The sequence below is a fragment of the Ciconia boyciana genome, chromosome 3, assembly GCF_034638445.1.
Source record: "Ciconia boyciana chromosome 3, ASM3463844v1, whole genome shotgun sequence".
NCBI classification, from domain to species: Eukaryota; Metazoa; Chordata; class Aves; order Ciconiiformes; family Ciconiidae; genus Ciconia; species Ciconia boyciana.
The window spans coordinates 122,605,365-122,632,461 of NC_132936.1; the positions used below are offsets into that span (position 1 = coordinate 122,605,365).

At 38.7% G+C, this 27,097-nt stretch overlaps 1 protein-coding gene across 3 annotated transcripts in view; it reads right to left on the reverse strand.

Annotated features, from left to right (window-relative positions):
• The window catches only part of PLCB4 (phospholipase C beta 4), a 214,694-nt gene that overhangs the window by 129,938 nt on the left and 57,659 nt on the right, over positions 1-27,097 (reverse strand). For 2 of the 3 annotated variants that reach the window (XM_072857453.1, XM_072857451.1), the window contains exon 3: positions 5,296-5,363. The exons of the other annotated variant lie outside the window; for it this stretch is intronic. The gene's annotated coding sequence lies outside the window, so the exon portion shown is untranslated. The remainder of the gene's footprint in view (positions 1-5,295; positions 5,364-27,097) is intronic. 3 annotated transcript variants of the gene reach the window in all.

The following is a 27,097-nucleotide window of genomic DNA, read 5'->3' on the forward strand; positions in this document are numbered from 1 at the left end:
CTTTCTTGAATGTAATTCAGTCATTGTTATGAATTTCCAGGGATAATTAACATAAATTGCCATATAAATTTTTCTGAGACACATGCAAGAAAAAAAAAGCAAAGACGGGCAAAAGAAAACAAGGGAAAAAATTTAAAATAGTATTTGTACTTATTTAATTCATTTTCAGCAGTCCTAAAAGGAGTTACCTCTACTTACAGCTGCAAGTACTTAGACATTTCCAGAAAAAAAACCTTCCTTACTTCCTTAGGTCTGACCTTCCCAACTTTAACTCTTACAAGTCATTCCCTGATCACAGTTTCTTTCTATTCTGGGCAGAAAACTTCTTTTGTAGTGTATTTGTCCACTTTCAAACCCGATCAAGTCCTGGGGCTCTCTGTATGGCTGGGGTTTTTTTAGATATTATGGTAATATGGTAAAACAGAAATATCTTAATACCGGGTTGTTAAGAGCTCAGTAACTTGAGTAACACTGCTGATTGCTAATAACACCCAAGGTACACTGTCAAGTCTGGGGTTTTTTGCTTGATTGCTTGTTTTATCTCAGCAGCATGTAGACGTGCACTATGCAGAACTGGCTGAACTTGGTCGATGACTTATTGATACCTTTAACATCTATGCTGAATTTACGAGTTCATTTGTTAATGAGTAAGCTGCTAAGTGAAACACTAGAGACCCACAGTGTCTGTGTGGAGAAGTCCACTTCAATTCATAAGGGGATACAAACATGCCCCTGAATGGGAGCTTTGCTGTATTTTATAGGAAACCAATCTGAGAGATCACAGGCCTCGACTCCAAGTTTTTGAATGGTAGGATATAGTCTTTGCTAGCACTGGTCTCCGGACAAGCCTCACTTAATCATCAACAAGCCCTCTGTATGTTTCATAAGTGTCAGGCCCTTTGCATACCTACTCTTTTATGAGAGAAAGGGAAAAGAGGATGGCAGGTATACAGCTGATAAATAAGATGCTGGACTGGGACCTTCAGCCAGTAACTGAGATGTTCAAAGCCATACACTCTCTAATTTTGTCCCTTCTCCAACTAACAAGCAGAAATAACAAGGCAGCTGCATGGTGGCATCCTTATTACTGAAGTGCTGGGCAAAGAGGAGTGAATTCATCAAAACCTAAAGACTGAATGATGCCAGTTTTACAAGCATGCATTTTTAGGGGGCACAGCAGGCTCTCACCGTTTTCTCACTGTGGAGGAACCAAATACACTCCCCTGTCTTTGTGCTCACTACTAATTACAGGGACAGAGTCAACAAAATGGCAACAAACAGAGCTTGTCTAACATGAGAAGAGAGGAAAGCAAATGCTAGACAGCAATGTCTTTTGCTCCCTCTGGGAGCTCCTTGTAGTTTGGTGTATGCTGTGCCTTACACTTGCTAACGATGTAATCATGTCACCTGGGCAGTTTTGATTTTTGCTGGAAAAGAAGAGAAGCAACAAAACACTGGATTTTAACTCTTAAAGAAGTATCCATCCAATAACACAATGATCATACAAGGCCCGATCAAAGATTCTGCCACCAATGGTGGCCATGAGGTGATGCCTAGGGGAGCCTACCTGATCAGACCAAGCATGTAACTACACTTTTCTCAGAATATTCTTCTGCAGTTTGGTGCTCAGAAACTTTGAGCCATAAGCAGTATTTTTGTGTTAAGCGGTTTTCTTGATGAGTGTTCCTTTCATGAGTTTGTATAATCAACTTATTAAATTAATAAGAACAAGCTCTAAATAACGCGAAACCAAGCTAACAGATATATAATCTAATCTGCTAACTCTGACTAAAATTCTGCCCTTGGAACCCAGGCACGGACATCCAAGGAGAACCAGCAGTGGGACTGCTGCCTACGCCTATCTCTGTATCTTTTCCTCCAGGCCTCCCTTCATTTTTATGATGGCCTCAAAACTATGGAACCGCAGTGCAACATGAGAATACAAAACCTTTCAACCAGAAGAATGACTCAGTAAATTAGGTTAGAACTAGAGCAATAAATTGCTGCTTGTGTTTTTTTTCCCCTAATTCTGCAAGTCTGGCCCACCTTCCTTTTCTCTGGCTCCTACCTCTGAGAGTAAGAAGTTATGAAGCCTTAATAACCCTGCTGCTAGCATGAAGGAGAAATTGCTTGGTTCCTTCTCCCAAAGAGGCTTTTATGAAGCATTTAGACTTCACCAGCTCAGCAAACAGAATACAAAACACTGCCTGTAGCAGAGAACATCAAGGTATGACATACTTGAAAAACAGAAAGAAAGGGCATGTAATTTTTCTTGTAGCAACTGATGTTAAATTTCACAAAGGGGGTACTCAAGTTTTTGTAACAAGCAACATGTCCTGGTTGCTTCTGTTACTCATCCTCACCACAATAAAATGTCTCATTCTGGTCTTATAAAAATCAACTGTAACAAACAGAAGCAGCAGGGAGAAAAAGAAAAGAAAAAAAAAATCCACAAAAGACAACTGAACTTCCAAGCATTTATGAAGGAGACCAAGGGCCAAAAGAGGTAACATCTGACCCAAAGGTGACATACGTATCCTTGCGAGGCAAAAACTCTGGCTCTATCAGCAGCCTGACATTGCTAGGCAACTCACACTGAAGCACCAAGGGTGTTTGTTAGTTGCTGTAAAGTCACTGTGTCATTTTATTACACAAGAAGTACCAGACTCAACAACAGCTGAAATGTTTTAAACAAATGCTGTATTTTTTTAAAAATGCTTATTGAACATGAACTCTCATTCCCAGTATTTTCAGCAAGCTGCTGTGCTAAACAGATCTTATCCACTGTGCAATCTTGTGTACTTAACTAAAATAAAAGAAAGTTCTTTAATAGCTGTTATTTCAAGGACTTCATGTACAGGGTTTTACTTTCAGGATTGCTGCGAAAAATGTATTTGACTCCGAGAAAGGTTCAAACAGGCTTCCAAGCTACACATAAAATATTCGAAGCCAGCAAGGCCATCATAAGGCTTAATTACAGAATGCAAATGCAGTTGATTAAGATGAGCCTTCATGGGTCACAGAATCTCGTTACATGTTTAGCACTGGACTCCTGATGCTGGAGTTTGTTTTGGTCTTAAATAAATACGTATTTATACTTCTTAAAGAGCACTTTAATTTAAAAGTAGGTCCAAAGATAACCTAATCACTTTTGGTATTTTGGAGTTTAAATAATTGGAGACACATTTTCATTTAGGATATACACACACACATATGCATCCATATGCACCAAACAACCACTGCAGCTCAGTAACAATGCTTTCTGAACTCCAGGACAGCCCGGATATTCTTGTTCTACCATAGCCAAATACTTCATTATCCACTTGATTTCTGAACAGCGTGTATTCTCTTTGGCCCCATAGGAATGCCAAAAAAGACTTCTGTCGTTGTTTGTCAGTTGCCATGCTATTGTCAACTATTTCACCCCTTGAGAATACAACATCCACCTACAATTTCTCAAGTTTGTATTAGTAAGCGCTGCCTAGCACTAGCTGTATTTCCAGGAAAATGGTAACATTTTTCAACTGTTCTAGTCACCGATTTAAGCTTTAATAGTAGAAACAGATTCAGTTTAAGCATTATCAGTGACACATGAATCATGTGCAATGGCAAAGGGGAAAACCAAAATAGAGCAATACCCCAGTATATCTATGGAGAACATGGAGCTGGGAATATGAAATGAAAGAATGTTGATTTGTTTGGCTTGGAACTGAACCTATTTTATGGGTGAAAAAGGCAATTCCAGGTAATGCCTGTACCAGGTAGTACTCCCTCTTCCCTTACTGCTGGGTACGTGTAGACTTTTCTGCACAGTACTGACTGCAGAGAAAAAGACTGAAACATTCTCCATAGCCCACTATGAGATTCACTTGGGTGATCCAGAGCCCCTGGTGACACAGGGTCCAGCAGATGAGAGCATTCAAGCAGACTGGCCACTCTGTAGTGATTGTTACGCAGTTTGTCACTGAACCTCATCCTAATTTCTCCAGGAGGATTTAATAGATTAATTAGAGACCATAGCAATGGGCTCCCATAACACACAGATATGCATTAAGGAGCAAGACATTCAGGTGCACCACAAGGTCTGGAGGAATAGTTACTTTCCTTTGGGCTTGAAATCTTGGATTTTCTGAATGAAAAAAAGTACTTCTAAATGTAGGCCACTGATCCAATATTTCTTATTAGTCTGCAGGCTTCGCACCTTAGCAGTTTCATCTGTTGCCAGTGTTGCGTGACACCCATCCATGGCAACAGAGTTCAAAATTCAATCATTAAGATGTCTGCCATTTAGCAAGAGCAAGAACTAGATGGAACATTTGGCTGATCTTTTTGTTGGCTTGGTTTTGTCATGACAATTACTGAGGTTAGTACGAACCAAACAAGAGCTAGGCAAGTGCAAAAGCTGTGTTATGGTTTTGTTAAGCTGCAATTTGGGAGTGCTTCTGGAATCCTAATAGCTGCCTAGGCAGCCCTGCTGTACAGAAGTGTATTTCTACCTGCTACTTCATGAAGCTCCTCTTCACAAGCCGGTCATCTACACGTCATGACCCCTGACTATTCCCTCACAAAATGAGCAGGCTCTTGTTGTGGAAATAATGCTACTAATAGCGATCTCTGAATTTACCAGTCACCAGTTTTCCAGTGGCAACAACCCATGCCCCACACGCTACAGTTGCTCCCCACTGTTCCCCAAGCTGCCTCCTCAATTAATAAAGCTGTCTCTTTTGGGTCTTGGCTATCTTAAGCTATTGGATCAGGTTACAGAGATTTCAGTGACACTACCAGCTCCCTGACCCTTCCTTCCAACATCAGGGAGTTGTTCGTGTCTCTCTAATACACATGCTACTCCAGCAGCGATTACACCACAAAACTAAAAAAGAGCGTGTGTGTATGTGTGTGTCTTCCTTTGTTCTTTAAGAACAAAACTGGCTCCTAATGAGGTTCACAGTCTGACCTCTCCACAGATACCAGAGAAAGATGGTGGGAGGCTGAGATTTTAAAATATTATAAGCCAATACCACTGTAAAACACATAAGACCTAGCCAAAGTAACAGCCTCTTTGTTCTCTGATACTCTTAATCAGTTTCATTTTACTAATTACAGGATAATATATGTGAAGCCAAGTCATATACCTATATATAGATATATGTACCCCCCACACACAATTGATTCAGAGTCATACAATAGTGGACTGAAAGTTTAAACTGATATATTGAGAGAGGGAGAGAATCCATTAGCACCACATTTGCAAATTCTACTCAACTGTAATTTCTAGTTGATGAGCAAGGAACTTACAAAGCAGTTCTGGACTGGATGGATAAACAGTGGTCTAATTAGACTGATGTGCTGGGAAACTCTTCCTTCTGTGAAGCAATAAAACAAGATGATCAGTATAAAACCTGGTGTTATCTGTTAGATCTCACCATTGGCAAAAACACCCCTCCCATAGTCCACAAAAGTACAGTGTCAAGATGAACACTTCAGAACAGGATTTGGTTATGTCACTGTTAAATCTTTCATGGGAAACGTTTTGCTATATAACCTTGCATAGAAAAAGATAAGTTGTGGCTGGTAGCACTGGAAGCTCTGGATGAAGCATGCCGTTCCCCACTGCACCACGCCAGGACAGTTTTTAACATTCATAAAGCATCCTGAATGATTAATAATCATCACAAAGGAGCAGCTGAACAGTGCTGCCACATTTATATCTTCCCAGAATAAATGCTAGATGATTTTAATTGTTTGTATTTCATGTCTTCCTTAGATGAGCAACATAAAGTTGGGAAGATTTCACTTCAGAATGAGTAACGGACAAGCTCCAGTAACACAGGACTAGTAACACAGGAGTAGAGCATGAGCATTACAAAATATGAGGACAATGATCCTCCTGCACATCCATTCCTAAGGTTTCTAAGCATCCTGCCTGCCACATGGCAGGGTTTCACCCACAAGTTATTGCAACTAAAATGTTCAGCAAGGGCATGTTAGTATCATCCCTATTTCCACACCACCTCAGAGTTGCAGTCATAGGCCACACGCTATTTTGTCTGGCATTGTACCAAAACAGAACCAAAGTTATTTTGTGTCCCAAACAGCTCATGGGAAAAGTTGCCAGAGATACACATAGCTAAACTGGAGGGGTGTGAGGGGCCTTGGAAATAACGAGATAATACTTTCTACACAAGAGTCTCAAAACAGTGGTTTGTTTATAGAAGAGACTTTATATGAGGAACTGAAGAAGGATAACGAGGCAGCTTGTCAGATGTTATGGTGGCATCTTTTGCTGCAAGAAGCCGCAAGAATTAGAGTATAAAGGTCTTGAGTTGAGAATGGGAAAAATGAACAACGAAGGCTTGAGTCCTGGACTGATCAGGGGTGAGAGTACATTTCTTATTACTGAGAGAAACAGAGCAGAGGTGACAGCCACTGGGAATCATGGTGAAGAGCCTTGAAAGTACAAAAGGGCAGTTGATGTTTGATGTACAAGAAGCCAGGAGAGGGAGAAGCAAACGGGGCAATGACACCATCAAAGGAGCAGGCTAAAAACTGTGGAATCATTTCAAATTGGTATGAGTGAAGTAAGACTGCATTTATCAAGGCAAGTTTGCTACAGTAACAGGAATGTGACATAGTAAGAATTTGGGGAAACAATTACATGTGTGCACAGATAAGCAGCTTTTTCCAACAGATGTTAAGCATCTGACATGCAATCCCCTCACGCAACAGTCTTCAGTCTGTGACCTAGAGAGATCTGAGTAACACCTAAAATAGTCAGAGAAGTGTCATGGTGGTGCTCACAGCACTTGAAATAAATCAAGGGCAAGAGGGACGTAGCAGAGGAATTTGGGGGAGACCAAGGAGGACAAAGGAGGTACCGAACAGGAAGAGTACATGAAAGGTGAAAACGGCTTTTAGCTCTGTGTGTGAGTTTAAGAGAAAACTGAAGATGGAGACTGACTATAACCAAGTGCACCAACAGTAGATGGAGCTGTGAGATAAGAGAAAAAACTAACCTTTAAGGTGACTAGTTAAAGTAGCAATTCTGAAAATGAAGGCATAAAAGCCTACCTTCATGTTAAGTCATGAAACACAATCCACAAGAGCAGAGTTTGATATGAGTATGACAGCCATACCATGGTAGCAGAAGGAGCTGAAACGACCCATCACTTCTTTTTCCTGCCCTTAGATAAGCAAACATTGCCCATGCCTAATGCAGGTTAAATCCCAGCCAGCTTGCTGTCAACCAAGTGCCAAGATCAGCCAAGCACTAAGCAAACACAAACTTGACCCGATTTAACAACCATATTGAGGGGTCGTTCACCTTCATGCTCTTCAGTCTACACTACATGCTAATACCATCTGAAATTTTTCACCGAAGCACAGATGAGAATTTTGTGCTATTTTCTGAGTTTACATAAACCCTGGTCCTGCATAAAATGGATTCCTGTATTAGGCAACATACAGTGGAGCTTGTCAAGTGTAAGAACAGCTTTATTTGTCAGGGATCTAACAACCATCCCTAGGACAGATTTTGACATCTGATTCTTCTTCAAACGTTCTCCGAAAGAAGCAAGTTCACGCTTATAAGAAACTAAGGCATAGAAACAGAATTGCTTCTATCCTTGTTCACTGAAGAAAGATCCCAGTAACACTCCCGTGAGAAGAAGCAACAAAAGGAAAATTTTATATAATCTTTAATCTCTATTTCCATGAGGAAACCCCAGCACTCCTCCAACTTTACAAGTAATGTCCAGTCAGCCTTTTTCAAGTAAAGAAGAGCTGCAACCACCATTGCCACAAATCTTTTTGGAGGATAGAACACACAAATGATCAATCGGCATTATCACAGCTATTTTTCGGAGATCGGGAAAAGAGCCTGTGTCCAAAAGCTTGTTTGCTGGTCTCATCAGTTAGCCTAATAAAAGATATCATCTGCTCCTACAAATCTTGCTTCTCTCAAGGTAAAAAAGAAACAAATATTTTATATATAAGCACCTGATTGGCAATATTTACTAACAATTCATAAGAGGTGGCACTGAGGCCTAACTATATCACAGGGTGCTAATTGCAGTCTGGGGCCTATTTAAACAAGCTATCAAATGGGCTGTCAAATGGGAATTATGTGCATAGCTACAGGATAATAAATTAAAGTATACGATTAATTTTATCAACAATAACAGCCTTGAAGTACAGGGTGAGTTTCAGTTTGTAATTACATAAATGGGTCCACAATCACACAGCTGGCCTGCTGTACATCAAGCGATCCATTTCTCTTATTTTTTGTGAAGCTGAGCCTTACATCTTGTTGTGTAATTTATAAATCACCATACTGAAACCTGCTGATTATACTATGCATGCCAGTACTCAACTAAGTAATTTCCAGACCCAGTGGAAACCACCGAACTATTCTTGGGCCCTTCAGACTGCTGACATACATGCTAATTGTCTGCTACTTAACAGTAATGTATAGCTAGAGTAAATTACAACATGGTATTATTTAAAACACTTTTACACGTTATCTTTTTTCAAATTAGCATCACAGCAAAGGCACAAATGCCACTAACAATCTAGTTCAACACACGAAAGAAAACTGCCGCTGCCAGACACCGTTCCTCACTGCTACCAGCATAGAGGCTGAATAACAGAAGGAATCAGACAGGACAGAATCCATCCTCACTTCAACCTGAGCACAGATTGCCGCCCCAGCTACCAACCACACTGACAAGCACTGACAATCCCTTTTCACCATTGCTGTAACAGTGACAACAGATAGACACAGACCCTTGCTTCACTTCTACTTGTGTACCTCTAACCTAAAGCTGAAGCCACGAAGAAAATCTATGGTGAGCAAATGCACAGCTGCTGCTGAGATGTCCTGCTTCCCACTGCAGAGCCTCTGCATCTCTCGCTATACTCAGTGAACCTTGCTCCTGAAGGCTTGATCAATAAAGAGACAACAACAAAGGGGTTAGACACACAGCTAACAACCTATTCAAACGTGAATGGCACTGCTAGTATATGACCAGGAAAAGTAACCCAGAAGGGAGGGAATAGCAAACACTTTCTATTTGTTTCTAAAAACTCAAACATTCAATTGCTATACGAGAACACAATAAACAATAACGGAGCAATGTTTAGATCTAACAACTGCCAAAGCCAACAATACAAAATCTTTCTGGTCCTCAGTGTAGCTAGTCAGCTGTACAGTATGCTAAAAGTTGAAATATTTTATTGTTGCTGAAGCAAAAAATTTGTGACTGGAAGCACTGCAGTAGAATTCCAGGCAGAGCAGTAACTTCTGCCATAATACAAGGACCACTAGGCCATTTGGAAGATTAATAAGAAGGCCAGCATTCACAACAACAATGCTGGATGGGGATACAGGAAGGAGGGAGGGGGGAACGGCAGTGCTGTTTTCTTTTCTTGAAGAAAAGTGGCCTTGAGAGCTTTTATGACAGCAAAGTATTCCTGGCCAGATCAAGTTGATCAAATCTGCCTAATTTTGACACCCTAGTAGAAGCCACGTTCTTAGAGAAGTTCCTAAAAACCCCATAGCAAGCAAGTAGGGAAAGTGGGGGGTTTGTCCATCCAAGTTCAAACACCTGCATTAGGCAGCTGTGAGCTTCCTCTGAAGGCTCTCCAAAACATATACATGAATTATACAAGGAACACAGGAATTACACAAGGAACACTGGTACTTATTTTAGGGAGACTGCTTCACCAGGTGCAATCTAAGCTGACCACTACAATTTCCCAGTAGCAAAGACATTTTACGAAGTTCCCACCACCTTTTGTGCATAACTAAGTAAACTGGCAGTTTGCTGCTGTCCTACTCACGTGGTTGCGTCTGTGCAGCTGTGAGACTAAAATTATTTTAGGAGGGAAAAAACCCAACCAAATCCTACCTCTTTCCTTCTTTCTTTTTTCTTATTTTCTATACTCAGTTCACTGATGAGGGTTAAGGTTTGGATTGACAAACAGATACATGAGCACAGCTGAGGGCATAGTAAATTACAGTTTAATAAGGAGAAAGAGCAAATTAAGTTGGGACAGGGAACTGCTAAAAAAGCTTTATACCCAGGGCAATACAACATGGACCTGCACCTTCACACTTCTGTTTCATGCAGGTCAGACACATTCATCTTTTTCTTCAGCACTGCCTTATGTGTGCTTTAACTGCAGCATGCTAACAGCAGTTGGCATTTTACAAAATGCTGGAACTAGGGATTAATGTTTTAAAGGATTTAAAGGCTGTGATTTCAAGCTGCTTTACAATTGTAAGGAACATTGACTTCTACAGAGGGTCATAACAGGAGCAGTAAAAATCATGTCTAAATGGATGTGGGGAAGAAAGAGATTATTCAAAAATGATGAGATTTTAAGAATCAGCATACAGTAATGTGCCACATCTAGAGCAATAAATGGAAAATGGAGAACTAAAAATTCTTAACTATTTGCTGGACTATGCACTTGCTGCTTCTCTTTTGACTCAGGCATCTTTCTGTTAGTTCTGGTGTACATATGTATTGCAACCAATGACCTGTCCACCATTATATCCCTAGCGAGAAATCCTGGATTCACATTTGTCAATGGGGATACTTGCACTGATGCCAATAAACTACAGGAGAGGTTCTACAACTGGGGTAAAGGAAATTACTTTTGAAGGGTACAGACAGATGCCTCTTCCTGAATAGAGGAAAAGCTCTGCTTTTAGCTTGGTCTCCTGTCACACTGATTTTCGCTGCAGCCTCAAGGTATCTGCCCATATGCAGCCTTCTCACCTGAACACGGTAAGCACCTGTATGCAGACAGTTGTTACTGGGAGTTCCAGCAAAGTAATTTGCCCAACCGTCTGCTACCAGTGTTATCTGAGCAAACCCGGTTTGAAGATCACTGCTTCACTGAAGGAATTTAAATTGCATAAGCCCACAGCAGATAGAGACGCTTATGTTTCCTCCTACAGCTACTTGCTGCAGAGACTGGCACAACACTAATCCTGTGGGCCCAAGGCCGCATCCCTCTCTTCCATGGAAGTTCCTTGGATTCTGGGGATGTTCTTGTATATGTTTTTGGCACTAAAATCCCTCACATCCCTCTTCACAAAGACTCAAGTTTTAAATCTATATGCCTACTCAAAATATCCAGCAAAAAGTTTGTTCTGTAGCCTTAAGTCTTAGGAGCTCATGGGAACTCATTCTGTCTTGAAATGATAGTTACACATCACTCCTCTTTCCTGCAGCACTGTACTCAATCTTTTATATTATTTTCTCTGTTCACTTTAGAAGATTTAAAATGTAAAATAAGAAAGACCTCCAAAACCACAAGGCTATTTTAAGAAAAATATCAACACATACCCACACCCCAATTACAAAGATTAGCAGACAGGTCAAACAGAAGCCCACAGTTGCCACAGAGAGTAAACAAGAACCTTCTGTAAGACAGGCTGTGGCAGGAACAGAGAGAAAAAGCTAAGAAAATACTTTGATCACAGCAGCGACTGCTTCATTCAGCTTGATGAAACCCATTGTTTGTTACTAGAGGCATCACTGATTCCTTCACCACTGACTCAGGAGTGATACAAAACTGCCCCTGCCTAGCAGCCACACTGAAACCATTGTGCCAAAATGGTCAGCCAACATTGGAGGATTAAAACTGGACTGTGCACTCCCTTCTCCACACTCAGAAGGTGCCAGTAGTGAGGTCCTCAGACCTTTTCCATGCTTCCCCAGTACAGCAGCGTTCAAGGGACATCCCTCCCAGAGTGCCAGGCAAAGAGAAGTGGTGAAGTAGCAAAACAGGTGGGGATTTCTTGCAAAAGGACCCAAATTTTGTGCTCAAAGGCAGAAAATACACACATGGAATAGAAATTAAGTGCTAAACCCTAGCCAGTCTGGAACCAGTGAAAATAAAGACTTGTAAAAATTTATTGTAAAAATTCATTGTAAAATTTATTGTAAAAACTTGCTGATGATCTGGATGCTCTGAGTAGCACAATTCTGTGAAGGACTGTAAAGAAAAAAATTAAGGAGAAATACCAAATGATGATCCCCAAAACTTTCACTTTGTATTCTTAAGGATTAAACCTGAAAATAGTAAAAGGTGGCCTCAGTGTGGCTGCAAAATGATTTATGAAGTTTTTTAGATGGTGACAGTTTGACAGTATAAAAAGGTTGTGACAACATAATAAAGTCACAGCAAAATAATATAATCTCAATAAAATAAGCAGCATATTTTACATTTATTATTTGTCTATTTTACTTCCTTTTTCTTCAAAACTCAGAATAAAACAGTTTTTCTCCTACATATCCTTCTTTCACTGCTGATTTGAATGAAAAAATAATACAGTGACTCTCATTATAACTTGCTTGGAGCATAATAAAGTATTTTGGAGAGCTGTAAGTGTCCATTCTCGGCTCATGCTGATGGAAACAGAGAATCTATCATGACTACTATATATACACTACTTAGTGTTATTTCTTATTTTGCTAAGGAAATAAAGGAAGACTTTCTTATAGAAGAAACATTGAAAGAAATGCTATTCTTTCTTATGTGAAAAATAAAGAAGTGACAGAGTAACTATTTTTATTTTTCCAATGGAATACTATCTTTAATTTTTCTATTCACTCTTTGCTTGTGGTTTGTCTCCAAGTGATTAAATTAAACGACTATGTTAATTTCCCACATATCATTTACACAGGCCAGATTTGAGTTATTTTTGACCAGAAAAATTTCAACAATGGTGTGTCTTTAAACCTTCAGTTTTAGGTCCACTTTTATATTTACATAATGCTATTTATTCATTTCTAGACACTGGCTGTACAGTGCAATGACAAAAGTTGTTTTTTTAAAAAAAGAACAGAACCAAAAAAAACCCAATGAAAAGCCAACAAAACCCACAAATTAGGTTAATATTTATAATGCCTGAACAGAAACTCTTACCAGAACACTGCCTTTGCTCTTGTTAGCATATGCATTTTACAAATTATGCCAATTTCTTCAGTACAGGACAGCAACTCTGCAACCACTTGTTCAACAGGGACTCCATTGTTCTGAACTCAAATGATCTGAAACATGAACTAATTGTCAAAGCCTCACTTCAATGCGGTCATATCCTGATTTTTATTCCCCAGTAGCACCTAACTAATGTTTCACAGTAAGGCCATATGCTGACTTCCTTGTGGCTAGCACATTGACAAGTGAACAAGGTACCTTCCGTAATTAGTAGTCCATATAAGACCTAGTTTCCCAGGGCAAATGACATGTATGCCACAGCAATGCCATCTGTGATCAGCTATCTAGTATAACATGCTGTGGAGTTACCTGCAAGTAAGCTGTAATACAGAAAGTGTCAAGTAATTTAAGTTTATTCAGTAATTGCTCACAAAGGTACAGAAACATTCTCTAAACCAAGATTTTAGATTTTCAACTGTCTGCTACATCCTTTAAGGCAATGATATTCTTCTCTAAGTTTTTATTTTACCATCGAATAATGAAGCCTATCACCACCTTATTTTTTCCTTTCTCTAATTCTTCTCTCTTAACCTGAACAAATTAAATTCTGCGTGTCATGTGCACTATGGGTTAATCCAGTATAACACCTGGACATACACTTCGCTTACATACACAAGTAGGGCCACTGATTTCAACTGTGTAATGTATATTCAGTCTTGAAATGGAATCTGTAGTAATTACATATTCATTACCATTTCAACCAGAAATAACAGGGGAGCTATTATTTTGATCAGGAGCAGCAAGATTAAGTATATGAGAATCATAGTTTGTTTACATGCAATCATTATTCCTTTTGAGACAAGGCTGGGGCACTGACGCTGCCTGGACAGTTGGTCCATGGGGGTCACTTAAAAATGGACCTCAAATGTCAGCCCCTGTGCTCTGCGGCAGGACCTTGCTCCCCCAGAAGACCATGCCATCTCTGTTAACAGTAGTTTTCACCACTGCCGTCCCCATGGATGAACAAACATGTGTTACAGGTCCCCCTGGCAAAACAGCACAAGGAATTACGTGAGGGCTCCTGGAAAAATCTCACACCAAATATGAACAACTGTGACAAAGTTTGTTTTCAATTCCTATGCCTTGGTTGGGGACAGGGAAAACCCCTCTGCAGGCCTGTCAATGTTGCTAAGTCTCAATCAGCAGAGTTTTTGAAAAGAGCAATCCAACTGATAACCACCACTAGAAGAAGACAAGACCCTCCTAATACAACAAAACATTGATTTCTTAAGGAAATTCCAGAAGATTCCAACAAAGCTGTCTATTCTGGACTCCTGGAGAGTCTGGGTATATACATTTCTAGATGTATTCATGTGAAAGAGGCTCGGAGAGACTGGAAACCACTGTGGTGGTGATTTATTCACAACAGTATTTCTTCTACTGAAGTCAACTCAAGTTTGCTGCTGGCCCAACCGCTGATGCATCATCAGTCCCAGAAGTATTCACACTTGTGCACATATGAGCACATAATGCTGTCCTATTTATATTTTCATTTAAAGCCAGCTAGTACAAGATGCATCTGTAACAACACAGTACTCATGGATCTCACTAAACTTTCTGCTATGTTTCCCATTTTAAAAAGCATTCCTTTTGGAACTTACTAATGAGCTTTGAATATTTTCACGTCATTTGAATGGTAATGGTTTCAGCACTGGGAGCTTCTTATTCAAGTAAGAGTTCATGAACACACACAAATATACATGATGTCACTATGGTCAAATGATCCTGTTTAGAACTGAATAAAAACATATACAGACATTTAATATACGACTGGAGTAAAAAAGCTCCATTCTTAAGAACATTAAGTTAAACATTTCCAGTAACAACAATAAAAACTAAACTATGATGACATTTTCAGTCTGAAGTATTGAGAGATATGAATAGATTATAATACTAAAGAAACAAAGAAGTATAATTTATAAAGGAAATATGCAAACTTGCAGAGAGCCAAACATATACCTTCATCCAAGTGGCTGGACTATATGATGTAAAGAGTTGAAATTTGCATTTCATTTAATAAGATAGTTTTGGCAAAGATTTTAATTTCACTATTAAAATGATGAATTGTCATTCATCACCTAAATGTTCTAATCAGTTTCAATGTATGAATTCAATCTTACTCAAACTTTATGCTAACCCTGTTTCATTTTGTAATGGTTACCAGTAAAATGCCACAAAAAACTTCATGGATCATTGCTGCTTACTGTTTTCCATGAAGTTTTATATAGAAGAAAACATCATGAAAACACTACTGCAGTTGGCATGTAAGGTTATTAAATTATTTTAAAAAATTAAAAAAGAAATTAAAAAAAGAGAGTAGACTGTCAAGTACTTCTAACTGTCACCTTATAAAAAAAAAGATCGGTCCAAAGTATCCTGTACTGAAACTATGAGAACACACTGAACAGATAACTTAACAAAGCCTTATACAATAATTTCACTTAGGACTTCTAGAAAGACTACTTGGAAGTTGTATAAAGTTGCACTCCGATACTGAAAGGCCTTGATCTTTTAATCTTGCATATATTTAAGCCTATGATTGTACGCACTTCAATGAGGCTTCCCATGGAAAAATAGTAAGGCTAAAAAATAATTATTTGCAAAAATAAGAACAAAATCATCAGTCAATCCATTCTATGGGAAAACTGAATAAAAGCAAGATTTAGAAATGAAGGAGCATTCAGGGGAGCTCTTGCATGGAATACGATTCAAGACTTTTTGCAGAGCTCCAGAAAAGCAAACAATAAGCAAAACTAAAAGTGATAAAAGACAAAAAGTGCAAATGACCTAAAGGACAACTGCAAAACATTATATTTTTCCCTTATATGATATTTTAATATTTCTAGGTCTATGTACTTATATACTTTTCAAAGTAAATTTGCTATCATTTTGATGAGAGAAATTGTCCACTTGAACTTGAAATAGCTTGACAGTAACATTTTTGGTTTTTACTTTACTTATAAAAATACAGGCAGTAGTCTGCATAGTCAGTATATAATCTCCTTGCAACCTAAATCTCCTAAAGCTACAAACAGATTCTTTCCAAAATGAAGATGCTTTTCTTTAGAATTCTTAGAATTCCCCGTGATCATTACTGAACAGAGGAACCATTCATTGTGATCTTATCACTTACTCCCACATATTATATATAGTCCAAAGTCTGCTTCAGAGCAGGCAGGTGGAATGCAAGTGATTTCATCTGGACTGCATTTGGCCCTTACAGACCTAATTACAAAGCTGCACGGAACGAGCTTAGAGAAAATGCATGAAATAATTTACAATACAATTACTTCATGGTTTAAGAGGATCAAAAATGAAGCTGCATCAGATTTCTTTTTTAAAGTCAACCAAATTTCTCTCTGACCTCTTGTATTTGCCATACATTAAGAATACAGAAAGAAACCAATGAATTCATAGTTGTTACTGTTTAAAAATGTTGTATCACAAGAGCTGTAAAACCACAGCTGAGCTGTAGAACTACAACCAGCTTTTCAGAACTGTCTTGTGAACTTTAACTATCCATGCCAGAACTGCCCAGTATAAGATAGTTTACAACACTTGTTCACTCACTGCTTTCCCCTAGACTCCACAAGACTCTAGAACAGTAACAAATTGCATTCCTGGCTTTTGCAGGCTACAATTTCTTCCAAGGATACCATTTTGGAAAGAATTTACGTTATGAATCAGACAATGAGAATGATTTTGAAATCAATGTGAATTCTGTCACTGACTTAAGAAGAGCTAGGATTTCATCCAAAGAATGTTACCATACATATGTTACCATTTAACATCATCTGTAATGTAAACTGTGATGTGAAATATAGTCTGACTGTTAAAAGAACCAGAAAACTGTCTAGCAACTTCCTGGTTCATCATATTTCCAAAATTTCTCTGCTATAAACTCAAGCTCCTTTTTTTCCAGTCTCTACAAAAGAACTTCTTTATGTAAAAAAAAAATAATGAAATTAAAAGGCATAGAAGGCTAACAAGTTGTTTTGCCATGCAGAAACAGGAACATTCCTAAGCATAAATTTTCACCAGTACTGTAGCTGAGCAGTTTCAAGTTATCAAAATGATTGACCTGATGAAGGCTGGAAATAGGAGTGACAGGAAATTATACAAAGAATGGCATTCTTGACACTTTAAAGACAAAACTTCTTGGCTCAAAGCATCTGATCATGAATAAATTGACCCACATGCAAAGAGGCAGTCAGCATGACTCTTCTAGCTACATGGGTGATGAGATGAAACATGCATTTAAAGTGTCTTAAAATAGAAGGAAAGGGAATTACCTGCAGAACTAGATTAGGGTTTTTATCAATACAAGAAATTTGTTGGAAGGAAACAGGGCATGACAAGCACTGTACATCAAAAAAAGGCGACTACACTTTTCAGCTGGCAGCATCCCTGATCAAATGCCATACTACAAAAATGCCAGAGTAATTGCAATTGGCCTGCAGAGACACTATGCCCATGCTGTACGCAGAGCAAGGTGCAAACCTCAGCAATACCTGAGCATCCCCTACCAGACACCCAGGGTTTCCTTGCCTGGAAAGTCAGCTGGCTCACTGCAGGCTCCAAATACAGGACCAGACCTCACGTAGGTAGCTTAGATCACCAACGTGTTTAGGTTCAGCTGCAGATTTAAGCCTAGAGCTATTACCAGCTGCACAGATGTAGCCTATCTGAACTTTCAGATTACATGGGGTAGTATTCACTACAGCACAGTCAAAAATGGTGATTTACAATGGAAGTTGCTCACGTAGATAACTCCCTACTACGTATAATTAGGATATCTGTTCCCATTTACACAAAATTCTCTCCGAATTTTGTGTCCAGCCAGATGAACAGTGAGTTTTGAAGGGGGGTTGCTTTACTGGATTCTGTTGCAAATACTGCTTCATATTTTGCATGTAAAGTTTCTGTTCTTAACGTTTATGTAAAGGTTCTTGCAATGTTTCATAACTTTTCCATAGGTATTTGAACCATACTGCTTATTTTAAGAGAACTACCTTACTCATGTAATTCTGTAGGTTAAGTTAAAATAGATGAATGATATATCATTACATATTTTCAGGATTTCCAACAGTCTCTGCGAAGTTCTATCACTTTTTTTTCAATAGGGAAGAATAAGAATTTACAGAAAAAAGCCTCTTAAATCCTTTGGTATTTCAAATTGTGAACTTTTCTGTACTGTAATAGGCACATGTCTGTGGTAAAGAAAGCCAACAACTCCTCTGCCAAAAGTCGGAATCAGTTATGTGCACAACCAATTAAAAAGAAAGTATGAGCTGTTATCTGACGTGTAAGATATCTTCCAATTGCAAGTTAGAATTAAAATGGTGCTTTATATGAATCACTGTGTAGTAGGCTAGTTTTACCTTTATTTGTCTATGTGTACCCATCTTATTTGCAGTTCTATAAAACAAAACTGAATAAACAAATGGTTCACAACTGATTAATCCAACTCAACTGCTACATATTTTATTTCATTTATTTTTAAAAAGGAAAATGTCTTATGCGTGCCCCAACTACGCTCACCGTAATTTAACAGTAATGTATCCAGGCAGCCTCTAAGTCGATGAATCTTTGCTTTTCATCAATTTGCAATCTACGGCTGTTCCCTACCAGCAGCTCCGTGCCATCCATTCGTATTGCCCATTTCCCCATACAATCAACAGTCTTCTACCCATCCATAAAAAGCTCTTTGACTTCATGACACTAAGCGATTACAATTCAACACTTCTCCCTTAATTAGAAGGGCTGTTAAGTTAGGAAGATATCATTGACTTAAAATCTGATGCATTTCAAGTAAAACAATAACAGTCCCCTCATTACAGCTTTAATCTATCAGACTGCTGGCCCATTTTTATGATTTTATACTAGTATTTTTCAATGTCTTATGCTTTTCTTGCATGCTATTGTGTGAGTGAAAGATAATTCCACTCTCTACCACTCCCATAAATGTTCTCCAGTTAAAAATAAATCAGACAAATAAAAAACAAAAATACAAGCAACAAGGAAAGTGACCAAGTGCACAACTTCACACAGTGGAACTGCTTACAAAGGATGTGCTTACAGGTCCTGATTGACTGAATGCACAAAGGAAACATTAAAAATAACATTAACCACTGTCAAGGTAAAAATCTCCTGTATTTTACTGGGCATTTTATTTTCTGCTATCTTTCAATTACAGCATACTAATACTAGTCCAGAAGTGCTTGAAACAGACTTGTAACCTTTAAGATATCTCAGATATTCCGAAGGATGCAAAAAGTGTCTGACAAGAAGAAAAGTATTAGAAAAAAAGGCTTCATAAAAGTTAAAATATTTATTCGAAGAAGTTAAATATTCCTTTGCTGTTTCTATTTCTCAAACGTTATAGTACTTACCACTGAGTGAGGCCTAACCTACACTGGAACATTGATTTATCTTAGCTCTATCAATTTTGCACCATTAAAATACAAATACATATCCTCTTGTAGGGTAGATAAATCAATTTTTACTGAGATGACTGCTTTCACCCTTGGGCTTGTACTCGTTCAATTACATTAGCCAGTAAAACAAATAAATAAAACTGTTACAAATATCAGCTGGCAAAATCTTAATCAATACAATTTAAATTCAGGTGAGAGTTTAATTATATCAATCAAAACCTACCAGAAACTAAATTTAAAAAAACTTCTTCTTATCCAAACAAGTTGAATTGCACAAAGCAACTGTATAGAACCATTAACACACATTTATTCTTAAATAAGTAAAGGTTTGCTTGTTTGTGTACCCCAATGCTATTCTCAATCTAACCATCCCTTTATACATCAACTTCTCTGTGAAAAACAAATGGCACAAGAACAAGCCTGAAAACATGTCAGTGTTAAATCTGTCAACCTTTAACACTGGGTACAGCTAACATTGCTGCTGGAGGTGGGATTGCCGCATGCGCAGACACGCTCAGCCTGCCAACAGCGCGATGCTGGAGGGGGCTGCCTCTTAGCGTGGGTACCCAGACGTAGCCGCTTCTCCAGTGATGCTGACATCTCTCTTAGCCCTGCTGCATCACTACTGGCACCCACCCAAGCAAGGCAGACGGGAGCCACTTCAAACGTTACTCCTGATGCTGCGCTCACACAGCTAGCTGCAGGACAGACATAGCATAACCACAGCAAGAACTTAACTCTGACAGTGCTAGTCTCTCAGTCCGTCTCTCTGTGAGAAACCAATTCCTTCTCCTAAGGACTGAACTGTCTCACCTTGTGCTGCAGGGCACAACAAAATCATTACGCCAGAATGACTTGTACAGAGCACAGAGGAAAGGAAAGAAGCAAAAGAGGGGAAATAAATTACTCTCTGACTCCCCAAAGTCAGGTACTTCCACCCACGCGCACAACGGCATCCCAGATGCTGTAGTACCTTATTCTCTCTTACCAAAAAACTCTACCAGTTGATCCAGTGTCTGTCACTACTTTGGCTGAGGCTGACCCTCAGAAACAGAGGGCATTCATTATCAGTCATATTTGCCATCCTGGCACGCAACTAGCCCTTACTGCAAACCTGTGAAATGATCTGCTAGCGCATGCCATTCTGTCACACTAGCCCTCTTCCTTCCACATCTCTCTACTGATTTTTAAGCAAGCCAATAGTGCTTTAACAAGGCACAGTTTCTGCATTAAAGAGAGGCTAAGGAGTGCCTGAAGTCTGCAAGCAAAGTGCTAAATTCAGGACAGAGATAACGGCTTTCAAGTGCTCCGCAATAAATACAGTGTAATACAATTAAATACCTGCGTCTGCATCATCACAACATCATCATCATAATCATCAGACGACACTAGACCATCACTGCCTGTTGCTTCATAACACCACCTAATCTAGAAACCAAATTATCTGGTGCTGTCTCTGCAGTTATTTGCCATTTTGCTGATCCAAAAAACCCCCAAACAAACAAAAAAAACCCCAGCCAAAATATGGCAAAGATGAGTTACTTGCTTTCTAATTTTGCCAAAATCTTCTTCTAGGAAATTAAATAAGAATTCCCTTGTGCTCTATTGCAAACAGAAATAACACACTATGAGAGAGCTAAATGAATGCTATACTGGAGCTGAACAAGACAATAAAAGCATTGTGACAAATGGTTTCAGTGCCCCACCATATATACTATTTTCCAGTTATGATTTAAAGCAGAGGCAAGTCAAAAGGAATGATAATATTGATTCTGCTTGACATACATTTCCTACCAGACAGCAAACTACTGTGAAAGAACGCCTGGTGACAGATTTTACAGTCAAATACAAAACAGCCCCACCCAGCAGACCACCCAGATCATTAAATACAATGCCATTATACATTCCCTGAATATACTTGCAGATCAGATCCATTTCATAAGCAATATTTTTATGGTTTAAATTCCAGAAAAGTAATAAATAATCTTAATCAGAGTCAAGTATTGGCCCCAATCTGTAAAAGTCTATACTTGTCTAGAGCAGGAGTGGGACCTTGTGCTGTTATTAAAGTAAGTGCATATATAACTAAGAGCTCACCGTTTCCTACATGAACATTCAGTACTCATTCGTGTGCACTATGGGGTAGCGGTACTGCACCCACTACTTGTGTTACTTGCCTTTTTTTTTTTTTTTTTTTTTTTTTTTGTAACTGTAACTACCATGTACTGGCAATAGCCTCTTGGTACAATGCAAGCCAGCCACAGCTTCCTTCCAACACAGGTCATGCAGCCCTCCTGACTCTAATTTAGGTCCAGTCACTCCTATGTTTGCCATATAAATGGAGTAAGCAAAATGGCCTCAAAAGTCATCAGCAATCCAATCTTTCCTTCCAGTAGTAGCAATACTTGAATATGCCAAACGTAGAGAAGGAAAATGCACAGGAAAAGGCAGTCAAGTCAATTAATTTTTAACTGCATTTTTTTGTCTTTGGAAAACAGAAAAGAATTTTAACACACTCATATGTTTATAGGAGAAATGGGAAAGTATCTGCAGACATGGTCTAATCAATTTTTTCCCTTATGTGGATATAGCCTAGAGCAATGCACACACTCCCAAACCTCCAGATCCCTAACACAATAAGGCATGTGAGTTGATACACACACAGAAGAATATCCCAGTACAAGAAAATAAACATTTCTCTTTACTAACCTTAATATATTGTATCTACAAATGATGTTTTTTAGGGATGGGATGTAGTGAAAAGCTTCTAAAGAAGCATTCAGTTTTATATATATAAGAATCTATTAATTCTGTAAAGCTCAGCTGATAAGCTCCTGTTAATTATAATGCTTTCTGTGCATGCCTTTCATCTGAGGTTCTGGAATTGCTTGGAAAATCTTAATTAGGTCTCAAAACACTACTGTGAAGAAGGCATATTCTCTTTGCACAGAAGACAATGTGCAGACAGCTTACGTGATTTGCCAAAGGTCACCAAAAGGCTCCAGTCCTAAATGGCACTCGGCAGAGAGCAGCAGAGCTGTTCTCTCCCACACCCTCATCCCTAGTCACATCTCATAACCACCATACCACACACTTCTGTTCCTCACATAAATATCTTATTCCTTCTTTGATTTTCAGTCAAAGATTGAGCTGAAGTCCATGGAGACTGAAGTGTTTTTTCCATTGAAGGTACACCTCCAGTTCGGGACAATTCTGTGAGTTTCTCTTCTTTAAGCTGAACTGGTATACACAAACACGACTGTTCATTAAAGCTAAAGCAAAGTCTGGATGGTATAAATAAATGTTGTGCCTGGAAGGCTGGAATATCTTACAGCATCAAAGGTTTAAAATCTCATTTTCAGCCCTGCCTGATTACTTAAACCACTACTATAAAACTACAATGCATAAAATCTCATCTGAAGCTGATTAAATCTTTACTGATGTAATGGAAGAGTAGCAAACAATCAATTTACATTTTTCTATGGATATTTACCTCTACTGCAGCTTTCGGTTCTGCAATGGAGCATATTGTCTGCCAACTTCCTCTAACTTAAGTCCAAAACTTCCATTTCTTGCTGCCAGTCGTCTGCTTCAACAAATCATACTCATAAACATTAAAACATGCTTTCATTTGTTTAAAATCAAGACAGTAATTCAATTTGAAAGGATTTATGATAGCTGTAATACAAAAGTGAGGTGAGGCAATGAGGTGACAAAGTTCTAAAAGAAAAGCTCTATCCCAGAAAAAAACAGAAATGATAAGGCCAAAGATGTCAGATTCTTTTAATTGCTACCTGAAATATATTCAACCTCCTACACAGACTTGTATCAATGTGCCTAACAGGATATACACACTGTGTACTCATAACTAGAACCAGATCTACTCAGAAACCTCAAAAATCCCCATTTTTCAGGGGTGATCAGCATGCACAGCACATAACCTTCGTGCTCACCAACAGATTTTCAGAAGAGCAGGCTCTGGTGATAGCAAACCTGAGATGAAAGTGTACTGCTCTCCTGAAAAGTTGACATTACCACGCAACCTGACAGCTCTGCTTTGGGGGGTGAGGGTGGAAGTGAAAATCAATTTCACACTGTCAATATATATTCAACCAGCTTTAAACGTTACCTAAAACAAAGCAAATCATGAGTAATCCATGCTTATCAGTGAGGTAAAGCTAGTGAAGCTGGTGTATCCAAGATATTACTCATTCATTAGGCTGAGGTAAGTTTCATTTTTGAACAGGGAACAGACCACTAACAAATTATTCCCCTTCCTTTCTCATCTGGTCACAACTGAGGCTACTTATGTAATAACTCCCTGACAATACAAGATACACTTTCATTCATATTAGAAATCATTCTGCTGCTTCACACTATTCATTAATTTGAAACTCTTACACTTGGAAGCATCATTTACCATTCAAACAGTACTTGGTGACATGCAGAGACTAAAGAGTTGTCAAACAGAATGACACGCAGTTTTTAAATGTGAACAAAGCAATAAAAGCTTCTAGAAAAAAACAGCCTTGCAAATAGTATTTGGAAGTTGCAACTGTGGGCATAGCCAGCACTACCAGAAAAAAAAAGAAAGAAAAAAACCCCTTGAATGCAGGCCTGCAAGAAGTGTGATGTGCAGTGCTTCTACTAAAAAAAGGTTGGAAGTAGCCCCCTCAGTACACAGTAAAACTGAGATGAAAGCATTTCTCACACAGGTCGCATTGATGAAAACTCTGACAGGGAAAGTGAAGACCTGGTCCTAAACTAAAACAAATAAAAATGCGGTCACCCCAGTATTTTCACATACCAATAGCAAGAAAACTGGAGTTGTGACACCACCACCCCCCTGGTATGGAGGAGAAGGGCCGCTGCCAGCTCCCCCCAGATGATATGCATTCCAAGAGAATATACTTCCCTTGGAAATGGTTACAAATGTTTCAATTTACTGCTGTGCTTAGAGGTAAGCCCAATTTGAAAAAAATCTCAATGCTACTAATATGTGAGTGCATGTTTGTCCCCAAAGGGCATTGCAAGTTGGGAGAAAAAAAAAAAATAAACCAGTCTTAATAGCCCTCAGGCATGGGAACAGCTCTCGTGAGAGTAGATGGACACATAATCCAAAACAAATCAGTCGATACTTGGAAAACGCACAGAACACACTAATTCCCTGAATCCACTTGCACAAACAGCCAGAGCCCCTTGTTTCTAGCTATTCAGATTGCAAGGAAGCTGAAGATAGGCTGCGTTAATTTTATATCGTGTTTTTTAATTAAATCTTTCTGGCTACTCAGAACCCAATTTTCTCTTCATAATATGAATCTTTATTGGATGTCTGTAAATAGAACATGGATTCACTTCCATATAAAGAGATCTAAATATATTACCCTTCACTAATGGAAAAAAACAGAAAACCTCACGTTAACTAACAACCCATCTAATCTTTCACAAACTTTACACACACATCCATAGAAATCATTAATACAGCTCAAGCTGCTACGGATCAGTCCCTCTGAATAACGTACAAGCACTAGTAATGGATATCACTGACATTTCAGTCCAGCTCTCCATGGCTAAAGAAACACTTCATTAAACCAAATGAAAAGGAGGAGTATGAGGCTGCGAAACAATGGCTTCTGAATTCCTGGTTTTACTTAAACTAGATTGGCATTTTGCCACAGATTTTAGCAGCGGCTGAAATCACAAGTAATTCTGGAGAGTGCCAGGGAAAGCAGCAGAACTTCCCACTGTGCCTGCATGAAGCACAAATGCATGTTTTTGCAGAACAGGGTGTCGGTAGCAGCTGCAGCAGCATCACCTTGAGAGGAACCTCTCCTCCTGCTTCCTAACCATGGAAGAGTCCAGGGGAAAACTGAAAGAACTGACTGGTTAAACAGGACCCAAGATAAGTGAAGAGTTTTGGGGTTTGGGTTTTTTGTTGTTGTTTTTACAGGGGATTTCAAGCTTCATGGAAGCTTCATGGTTTCTCTTCAGTCATAATTATTGCAATAACAGGGTTTTTCCTCAGGTCTTCATAACTAATTCAAGCTGTACATTGCGATTTGCAGATGTATCTCAACAGACAAAGGGTTATGCCTACCCTGGTCATGTTCGGTAGACAATCCAGTGGATTGTCTGTACTCAGGTTACTCCTTCTGCCACATGCAAGTTATCACAGTTTCTAATATACTGATGATACTGCAAAAAAATCATGCCTTTAAGCTGTAGTGTAATGATACTAAAAAAACCTGTGAAATTTTAGAAACTATGCATGTTTTGAACATATAATAAAATAATGCATTGTTCATTCTGCATATTGTCTAATGCACACACATCTTTGTTAGGGAAAAATCATTTTTCTTCAGGTATATAAAAAAGGTTTCTTACTCAATCTGCTCATTTTGTTCAATAAAAAAATGTATTTTAGCAACAAAGTGCAAAAATATGAAGAAACCATTGGCTTTAGAAGGTAAAACAGCAACAGATAATTCTATTTACCTTTCATAACATATACAGTTAACGTTTAAGCTAAAAAGCAGAAAGTTTTGCATATACTGTTTTCAAAAAGTATTCTACACAAAAGGGAAGGCTGGTTTCATTTCCAGGCATTGCCTGTTAATAGCTTGAGAACTAAATACCTGTTGTGGAATTCCAGCAACTGCATGACTCAATTGTTAAAATGACTGCAACACCATCCAATAATTTGTCTGTACTGAGAGCTGTTAGATACTGAATGGTTCTGAAAATACAGGACTCGTTTAACCAGGAACTGATACCTTATCAAAATCTCATCAATTATTTATGAGGGAAGAGTTAAGTTTTAAGAGCTTTTGACAAATCTAATGTCTCGACTTCTAAAGCCCAAGTCATACAAGAATTAGCTTCTGATTCTGATGCTAAGTCATCTTAGCAGGAATGCAAGAAGGATAATGCTTGGTTTTAATTATCGTTTAGTATCACAAAAGAAAAAAAAATAATTAATTTTTAAAAGTAACAAAGATATTTAACAGGCAGTCAAGCAAAAGCCAGAGAGTCTCAGGTAAGTTTTCTTGTGTGGGGAATCACTGCAAGCAGTTAACTTTTACAGAGCATGAATTGCATGTGTAACTACATGGACTCCTAGTGTGTCTTTGGGTATTCATTAGCAGCTTTGGAAGGTGAAGTATTGCCTATCCCCTGTGTCAGGCCAATATGATAGTACTTGCATCAATGATTTGAAACACATTTCAATAATTTTCCACCTTCATGAAAACCAAACCCACCCACATAAGAAAAAAAAAAAAAAGGAAAAGAGAAAGAGAATTAAAATCAGTTTGAAATCTGATAGTTCTGCTGCTCATTTTAAGACAGGTCTAGGAAAAATGTTATTTTTTAAGATTATCAAACTATGCTTTGGTAAAGTCTGGTAGCTAAACCACCCCAAAGTGATATGTTGATAACAGACAATGGAGGCTGTTCCTGACTCTTCCATATAAAATTTTTTTAGGGAATCACAGAAAAAGTACGTCTTGCCTCGTGCTAGATCCTGCACATAAGCAAAAGTCTAGAGCTGCTACTGCTCTTGCTACACCCTCATGCAAAAATGGAAGTTGGCAGCTGCAATCCTGTGAAGCCAGTTGGTTTACCTTTGCTTCAGGCACTGTGCCAGCCTG